We start from the raw sequence: 9,974 nt of genomic DNA, 5'->3' as shown, positions 1-9,974 counted from the left end.
GGAAGAGCTGAACTTTATTCAAATTGCCCCTTCTCATTCCATGGTATGTCATTTGTGTCCAAATTATTGACGAATGCAATCAATGGACGAAAATGAAAGAGGAGGATATTTACTTCCTTCTCTGCTAGGAGCGCAGAGCTGCCCATTATGAGAGTCTAGCTTTCCTGAGGACCAGCTTCTTTCTCTCCATCAGAGCCCATCCTTATTCTTTGTGTCTTCCCCCTTATCTCAATTTGCATCACCTCTATTTACTCAATCACCGACCTCGTTCCCATTTCTTTCCTCTAGCTCGCATCATTCCCTTTTCCTTCCCTGCTGCTACATGGATGACACACCTCTGTTCTGAGTGGGAACACTCCGTTTCATGAATTCAAAATGACAGAAGAGCCATCAACACCGAGAACAGCAGTGTTCTGAGTGAGGTAGGTGGGCCAGTGGTGGCAGATGAGGTCATTTCAGGGAGTCCACAAATGAATTTTTAAATTTTAATAGACGTTTTTATTTAAATGTACATAAGAAAAATAGAACTGGCACATCAAATCTTTAAATCCTGACATAAATGAACAGATGGAGGAAGAATTTTGAGGCTTAAGAGAGTCTTCCAGGTGACCTTGAAATCAAACCACATTAGATTTTATAAACCTAAGTGCTTTTTCTGACACACTCAACCACTGAAATAGTGCAGGTCTCCTTGCTATACAGTCTCAGAGCACTGTGTACCTCTCCTTTACAGCACTTAGCCCAATTATAACTCATTCTTTGTGTAACTGTTTGTCAAGTGGTCATCTTTACTACTAGACTGTTAGCTCTGAAGATGGGCCCGTGACTGCTTGTTTGTTACCATATCCTTAGCTCTCAGCACACTCTCTGGTATATATTAGCATTCCTTAAGTATTTGTACAATAAATGTATGACGAAACAAATGGATAAATAAAGCTGGCCCATCACATTCCTAACAAGATTTCTGAGCAAAAGAACAAAACCCTAATCTAAGAATCAGGCCCACCAGGAAATGAATGGGTTAAGTGCAGAGTGTAGGGAAAAGAATAGGCTCAAAGTTGCAAAATCACCATCTGAGTCTTAACTCTGCCAATAACTGGCAGAGTGACCTCTTCTTTAATTCCCCAAATCACTCCACTTCTAGTGGCCTTGGTGTTACATGTGCAGAATGAGTAGATGTTCTCTAAGACATGTCCCAATTCTAGGTGCTATGCCGTCAAGTTCACAAAGTTCGAGAAGAGTTTCCTTAAGGCTGTGCCTTTCTTTTCCTCTTCCTCTGTATGCATGTGTTCAATGACTATTATTTGGGACTAATGTTTCAGTCAAACCATTCGATTACCAGTGGAGAAGATGTCAAACGTCTGGCCAAGCAAAAAAACATTTAAAGACATCGTACACTTTAAAATGACAGCAGAAACAAAAAGGGAGCAGCTGCTGTGGAAAACCCATGGGCCTTCCTCAAAGAGTTAAACATGGAAGTCATGACCAGATGACTCAGCAATTGCGCTCCTAGGTGTATGGCCCCGAGAACTGAAACCAACAGTTCAAGCAAAAACTCGTACGTGAATGTCTACAGTAGCATTATTCGCAATTGCGGAAGGTGGAAACAAGCCAACTGACAAGTGAACATACAAGATGTGGTGATATCCATACAGTGGAATTGTATTCACTCATAAAAAGGAATAAAGGACTGATATATGCTATAACATGGGTGAACCTCACAAGCATTATGCTGTATCAAACTCACCATATGCACAGGCCATATACTGTATGATTCCATTTATACAAAATACCCAGAATAGCTAAATCCACAGAGACAGAATGCAGATTAATCAGAAAGACAGAATGAGGAGTGACTGCTTTAGTGGATGCACCGTTTCCTCTGGGATGATGACAATATTTTAAAACTGGGTAGAGGACGGGCGCCTGGGTGGCTCAGTCGTTAAGCGTCTGCTTTCGGCTCAGGTCATGATCTCAGGGTCCTGGGATCGAGTCCCACATCGGGCTCCCTGCTCAGCAGGAAGCCTGCTTCTCCCTCTCCCACTCCCCCTGCTTGTGTTCCCTCTCTCGCTATGTCTCTCTCTGTCAAATAAATAAATAAATAATCTTAAAAAAAAAAAAAACTGGGTAGAGGTGACGGCTGCATAGTATGGTCAATGTACTAAATGCCACTGAATCATATACTTTAAAATGTTGGATTTTATATGATGTAAATTTTACCTCAATCCTTTAAATCCTACGGGTTCTATTTTTTAAAGATAGACAGTTATCTTTACCAAAAATTGTCACTTGATACCAAATAAAGGCTTTTATAAATTTATGAAAACTAATGGGAAGAATTTTAGACAGGGTTGAGTGGTCCTCCACCCATGCCTGTGGCCTTCTGGGCTTTAAAATGTGGCCCTTGATATCACGAGAGCCACCAAAATCTCAAAATATCCAAGCCTGCTACCAATAATTCCTATCATGTACTCATATGCATGAATTTAGAAAACCGTTCCTGAGCTGAGTAATTCCAGCCAACCCTCCTCCAGGGATTACAAATATTATATTCTCCGAATTTCAGTCATGTCGATATAAGGTTAAAAACTAAGTTAAAATGATCCAAGAAACCCATCATGTCTTCACAAACACAGAAAGTAATAGTCCAGAACTCCAAATTGGTCCTGTATCCCTCTAGTTGAACCCACAAGTGGTCTGCGTGCCAAGTTCTAAAAAAAGTGCATGTCGATTAAAAGCTCCAAACTTAGAAAAGTCACGTTTCTGACTGCGAAAAGAGTTTTGCCTAAAAATAGGAGCAGACGCAGAGCTTTACCCGCTCTCCTTCCCTTTGATATTGCCACACGATTCTAGGAGCCGAGCTGCCATGTTTCGCACATGCCAAGAAACCGCGCGGATGTGAAAAGACAGGCATCCACACACAGGCTCACTAACAGCTCGCCGAGCACATCTGCCCGTGCCCGATTTATAGAAATCAAAGACAAAATCCTCCTTTGAACTTGTTTTCTTTTTTTTTTTTTTAAGATTTATTTATTTATTTGAGAGAGCGAGATTGAGAGAGAGAGAGAGCACATGAGAGGGGGGAGGGTCAGAGGGAGAAGCAGGCTCCCTGAGCAGGGAGCCTGATGTGGGACTCGATCCAGGGACTCGATCCAGGGACTCCAGGATCATGACCTGAGCTGAAGGCAGTTGCTTTAACCAACTGAGCCACCCAGGCGCCCTGAACTTGTTTTCTAAATGCTCAGTAAAATGGCTCATTTGGTCAGCTTGACAATGTGTCCTTAGAAACAGCATTGATGTTTTGCCACAGGGCACGCGTGTGACTACACAGTGTGGTACTTAAAGGATCAGGGCACGATATACTTGTTAAAGAGCAGCACCTATATTGTACTGCCTATTTTTCCTTTTTCTTTTCCTCTATTGCTTCCCTTTTTTTCTAATTATACAAGCAATGCAGTAAACATCAGAAGACTCGGAGAAAACAGAAATGTAAAAAAAAAAAAAAAATCATCTAGAGTTCCACAATCCAAGCTCAATCACTACTAATATTTTAATTTCTAACCCAAGTCTAATGATTTAGTAAAGTTTCAGTATGCATTTTCCATTTTACTGTCTTGTTCTGCACCGTCGGATAATAAGAGCATTTTCATTATCAGACCCTAAGGTTTATGTTAAATGCTCAATAAAATATTTTTTGAATAGTTCAGGCCCTTTTGAGAAAAACAGCCTTATCTTATAATCACCTCTTTGCAAGTCCCAGCTCCTATGTCACCTCCACAAGGAAACCTTCCTAATTCTCCAGGTCACGTGAGTCCTCCACTTAGGTGCTCTCTTGGCATCCTTTAGCTTTTACTTCTTAGCATCTATCACAATTAACCATATGGATCATTATCAACTATTTTCCTCAACTACAACATAGGCTCCCAGAAGGAGTCAGTCTTACTCTCTCTATTCTCCAACAATTAAGTGAGTTTGACTATATAAAAGATATTTAGCCAATAGTTAATGGGTGGATGGATGGGTGAATGACCAAAGAACAAACCTTCTCAGAGATGCCATCTGGAACCATGACTGACTGAAGAGATGGAACTGGTGTAGCAATGTAACTGCATGAATAAGAGCGGAGTTTCTACTGGGATGAGTTTATTTCCCTTTGATTCTCCTTCTCAGACACCAGGATTCTGAGGCAAGACCGCTGCTGTGTGTAGAGATCCTGCTCAGGGAAATTAACCAGCGTGATACACGATACACAAAGCTTCTGGACGAGATGGAGTCCCCAGGACTGGATTTCCCCTTCCACTTGAAACAACTGAAAAAAAAAAATCCCCACAAATTATGGTTTTCAGACACTGAGTATCAGGCAGCACAGGACAGTGATCCCTAAGATGGGACAACAAATAAGTTTAGCCCTATCACTGCCCCATCTTACAGCCTTGAGAGAGTTTTCAGGCTGCAGGACAGGAAGTACCCAGGAGGTACTGATATTCTCCCTGAGTTTGTTAGTTCACAATCTCGGGTAAATTGTAAAACTGGCCCCCACATACAGAAGGCAAAGAGAGACTGAAGAAGGAGGCAGACCACTCTCAGAGTCATAGGTGGTGGGTTTTAACAAGCAAGGGAACATACACAGGAGGCTTGTCTTGGGCAGTCACAAGACAAGCAGATCTCCACATCTACCCACAAGAATCTGAAAAGTTTATATGGAGGCCTTTACAGCATTCAGTCATGTATACAGTCCAGATGGTCTCAACAACACATTACTCTCTCAAGGCTGCATCCATGAAGAGGCTCCTAGTATGGGAACAGTGACTGGGATATACATTCTAAGCACAGTGGAGAGGGTGAGGAGTCTCCAGATGCCCACGTCCAGCTTGAAAGTCAACTGGCAGTCACATCCTCAAAATGACCTTCTCCAACACAGTGAAGGAGAAGGAACTCATTGTCTGGGAAGGTCATGATGGCCAGTGCCCGTAGGGCAGAGTACTAGAGAAGAGAGAGCTACACAGAAAGAGAACTCCAGAGATCTGCAAAGCGTCCTCCTCCAGGCTTCAGCTGAGTCTCTGTAAGTGAAGAAACTACCTGAAGCCATGGAAAGCATCACCTAAAGGGAACAGAGGGAACAATCCAGACTGCTCATATAGGACTATGAATTGTTCCTGTCTTCATGGGTCGAAACAGAAAGTCTTCAAATTTCACGAGGAAGGTAGTACCTCAGTAATGGCAGAAAATAGTGCTGGTCCCACCATACCCAAAAGATCAAACCATTTCTAGGGCGCCTGGGTGGCTCAGTTGCTTGAGCGACTGCCTTCGGCTCAGGTCATGATCCTGGAGTCCCGGGATCGAATCCCACATCGGGCTCCCTGCTCAGCAGGGAATCTGCTTCTCCCTCTGACCCTCCCCCCTCTCATGTGCTCTCTCTCATTATCTCTCTCAAATAAATAAATAAAATCTAAAAAAAAAAAAAAGATTAAACCATTTCTAAGTAACTGTATACTATAACAAAGCCCAATAGTATTTGTACCCAACAAGGTAAAATTCACAGTATCTCACGTCCAATAAAAATAATTAGGCATGTAAAAAGCAGGAACATCTGACCCATAATGAGGAGAAGATAGCAATGGGAGAGATAGTATCTGAAGGAGGAAACAAAGTGAAATCCTGGCAGAGCATCTAACAATATCATTACAGAAAAAATCTGGTATATACACTAAAACAAACACCCAGATTTGCAAACCATCTCCACCATTTACTAGGTAAATCTGATGCAGAATCCTATTTTCATAACTGGTTCCACTTTTGTTGATTTATGCTCTTATAAGGACCAAAAAAAATTGAGATGTTTATACATAGAGGATTGCTTCAATAAACGCAGCCCGAGATTTTCTATTTTCGATAGTCAAGCCATCAGCACCTCTGAGACCCTTCTACAAACTCAAATGCAACTCCCATCACTCTAAGGGAAGAAACTGGGATTTTGAAAGAACTGCTACAGCCTCATCAGTATTTGCCTCCAAAAAATTCCAGCCATCTATCCTGAATTTTGGACTCTTTTTTTTTTTCTTTGCTAGCAGTTTTCATAACATGACTCAAAGAGGATGGATTTTTCATCAATTAAGTGACATAGCCCATTGCCCTAACATATCATAAATTTCCTGGATTTCTCAATATCCTGTCATATGAACCCAAATTTAGCAATATTATCAGACTGTGGCTCTACATATCAAGATACTTAATGTTTGTGCCAATAACTTAAATTTATTGTTTCCTGAATTTAATAGACCTAGTGCCACTGCTTCTTTTGGATTGTTTCAGAACGAAGTAAACTTTTTGAAGTCAATAAACCATTTCCTTCCTGTCTTTAACTTTTAAACTCCAACTGTTCTCTCTTAGTTGCTTCCAGGGCCAAAATATTGCTTCTCACCTCTAGCAACTTGCTCTTTGGAAAAGGAATATTCTTTGGATTTTACTAATTGAGCCATAATTGAGTCTCTGAAAAAAGCTGTGTGATAAAAGAATTACTAAAGCCATGGGTCCAAAAATAAGGATACAATGACAAAACAGACTTCTTGGCTAAATGAAAAATACCACACAAAGACGCAGTGCTTATTAAAGTACTGCTCTTTTGGTAAAGATTTTGGTCAAAGGAAATCATGCATTGCACACCTTGGCTGCTATCCAAGCTGAAAAGTCATTACAATCACAGGCAGCACAGCAAAGAGGACATGTAGCACAGTGGAGGAGGGAATAAGTGAAGAAAGGTTGAAATCAAAAGACAGACCAGTGGTGGAATGCGTATACCAAAGGCATGAAGAGTTATGGGGAAGATACGCACACAAATCGAAAGTTATAGCATCAGTGAAAGAAAACAAGGAAACAAATCTTTTGTGGCTCTGAAGACCCATACAGCCAAAAGAGTCAATAAAGAAGACAGGGTCTATAGCTTCTGCTATAGTCCTAACAGACCCCCTGAGTGAGAGAGTAGTCTTGGCCATCATTCTGACAACTTGTGGGTTAGGTAATACCTAATTAGGAAAGCCATAAAGTGGTTGAGGGCCATTACAAAAGCAATTAAAGGACAAATACGGATTTTAGCAGAGGCAGGGTAAAGACAGAAACAAATCCTAGCATCTGTTAAATCACAAAGGGAGCAAAGAAACCAGAACTCATACATGTGCCCATACACACACACACACACGCCCTCACTAGGGAGTGAACACAGTCCTCAAATTGAAGACCTACTGGCTACTAAAACCTGGCACGTGATACAGGATTTCTACAATCTTATGCGGAAAGAAAGTAGCTGGTGTCAGAAGAGTTCTTATTTTGAAAGTCGTATGTGTCAATGTGGCTATATTTCAGGAAATGATGAAGCTATGAGGCCCTTTCCTCTGAGTTTAAGACACAAATTAAAGAATAATTCAAGAGAGGGGGAAAAGATAGCAAAAGTAGGAAATAAAAGATTATATCTCACATTTTATTGTCTGTCTCTTTCACTAGACTGTAAGCTCTAAATGATAGAGACAATGTTTGTTTTGCTAAGCACTGAATATATGGTGCCTAGTCTATGCCTGGTGAATGGTAGCTATTCAACGAGCATTTATTAAATAAGGATTTAATGCTACAGAGCAACAGAAGGACATAGTAAAGGCCTAGGTCCTCACAGTAGAATACTAGAGTTTCAATTAGTTAGAATTAGTTTGGCTCTAAGTACAGAGAAATCCAAAATATGGGTGGCTTAAACAAGACAGAATTTTATTTTTAATTCACAGTTTTTAAGAAGTCTGGAGGTTGTTTTTGTTTTTGTTTTTTTTAAACTAAAACAGTTGACAATTTTATTTTCACATTTCACAATACAAATGAAAATTGTTTTTTTTTTTTTGGTCCCACTACTCCCCTGCAAAAACTATTCTCTCTTTGATAGGAAGGGGGAACAAGTCTTCCTTGTCCTGCTGTGAGAAAACACCCAGAGTCACAGCACCATGATCTCCTGGTGAAGTAGAACAAGTAATATAAAATGAATATAGAGGTTCCTGTCTCTCCTTATCTGTCTGGTCGAGTCATTCCTGGCCAAGTGGGCACCATCATGGGACGGACAGGAGGTCTCATCACTGGGGGCCCAGGCATCATTGGCATGTGGCCTCCCATAGGTGGCCTCATTCCAGGAGCAGGTCTCACTGGCATCATCCCAGGAGGAGGAGAGCCCATCATTGGCATCATGGGAGGGCCCCCATATGGGGTGCTGGCATCATACCAGGGCGAGGAGGACCTGGGGGGTTGGGGGGAGCTGGGATCCTTGCCCCTGCAGGAGGAGGAGCAGAGAATGGAGTCGGAGGTATCTTTCCTTGTTGAAGTGCTGCAGTCGTTTTATCGATCAGGCTCTGAGCCTGCTCTTCCATCCATTTCTGATAGTAGTCTTTCACATTCTCTTTGTGTTTCCTACCACTGCAGTGTGTCTTTCTCACAGATGGAGAGTCATGGGTGAGGTACATGTCGCAGTAGTCACAATAAAACTTAGGCATATTGCTCTGCAGGCCGTTGGCCACTCTGACCCATGCCGCCCGGAAATGACCTGGAGGATGTTAATACTAGGGGTGGAATCACGCTTCCACAAAGTGGTCAGGGAACACTCCCACACTCTTCTCCATTGTATTCCTTATGGCCGTCCCCTCTCCTCAAGATCCAAAGTGGCTGTAAGAGCTCCTGTCACCATATCTTCATTCCAGGCAGAGGCAGAAAGATAGAAGGAAGTAAACGGACAAGATGGACAGATCCCTTTATTTGAAAGCTCTACACAATACTTTTAATTACACTGATTAGTCAAAACAGTCCCATTTAACTACAAAAGGAGACCGGGAAATTTAGTCTTTTAGCTGGAAAACAATGTTCCAAGTTTAAAAACCATAATCTTTTATTAAGGAAAAGAGAGATAATAGATATTGGGCAGTTTCTGCCATAATTTGAGTAAATATCTCTGGAATGTAAGGAGAGAGAATAGAAATTATTTGGCATTAAGAATATTGTCTCTTTTGTTCAATATTTTTTTTAAAGATTTTATTTATTTATTTGGCAGAGGGAGAGAGACAGAGAGGGAACACAAGCAGGGGGAGTGGGAGAGGGAGAAGCAGGCTTCCTACCAAGCAGGGAGCCTGATGACCTAGCTGAAGGCAAACGCTTAACGACTGAGCCACCCAGGCGCCCCTGGAAGTTCATTCCTCTTAATTCCCATCACCTATTTCACCCGTTCCCCATACCCACCTCCCCTCTGATAACCACCAGTTTGTTCTCTGTATTTTAAGAGTCTGGTTTTGTTTGTTTGTTTTCATTTGTTCCATTTTTTTAAAAAAATCCCTAGCAAGGACTGCTTGAGCTCAGGAAGTTGGCCATCTCCATGTTTTTATTCCCCACAATCTGGGGATCCGTCAGATTGGTGGAGGCTGGGACTAAACTAATCTATGCTTCTACGGGTCCTCGCCCAACCTCATGCCCTTCAAATGACTCAACTTGCCCATAATTACCGCCTGCAGCCCAGGATGTTTTTTTACTGCTTGGGGGAGAGGGGGGCGGCCTCGCAGGCAGGGGGTAGATAATTCCAGAGCAGAATAAGATGGGCATCCTTGAAGGCCACATTTACTACTGACTAGTAAGGGAACAAACCATTATTGTAGTAAAAAATAAATAAATAAATTGAACTAGAAAAGCAATCATGGCAACAGGTTTCAACTACTATTTGTTTGTTTGTTTTCCACACTGGATTTTAGCTGGTGGTATCAAACTAAATATTTCTTAGAAACCACAGCCCCTGCAAAGAAAAAACATTAAGGTGGTACCCTGAGTCTGAAAGTTTTAATTAATATCTGAGGACTATTTGAAGTGTGAAGTCATGAATCAAAAAGAACCAAAAGGATTTTTTTAATGCTGATGAAAGATGTTACCTTTAAAGCTGCTTGGTGATGCCTGGTGACAGGAATAGAAGG

General features: G+C 41.6%; 1 pseudogene; it reads right to left on the bottom strand.

The window, feature by feature from the left end:
- Window positions 1–8,040: 8,040 nt before the first annotated feature.
- LOC118018059 lies at window positions 8,041–8,985 on the bottom strand (annotated as a pseudogene).
- Window positions 8,986–9,974: the final 989 nt, after the last annotated feature.

Source organism: Mirounga leonina, unplaced genomic scaffold, assembly GCF_011800145.1.
Source record: "Mirounga leonina isolate KUSES-001 unplaced genomic scaffold, KU_Mleo_1.0 Mir_170, whole genome shotgun sequence".
Taxonomy (NCBI): domain Eukaryota; kingdom Metazoa; phylum Chordata; class Mammalia; order Carnivora; family Phocidae; genus Mirounga; species Mirounga leonina.
The sequence above is the reverse complement of the archived record's forward strand: the minus strand, read 5'-3'. Positions and strand labels throughout refer to the sequence as shown.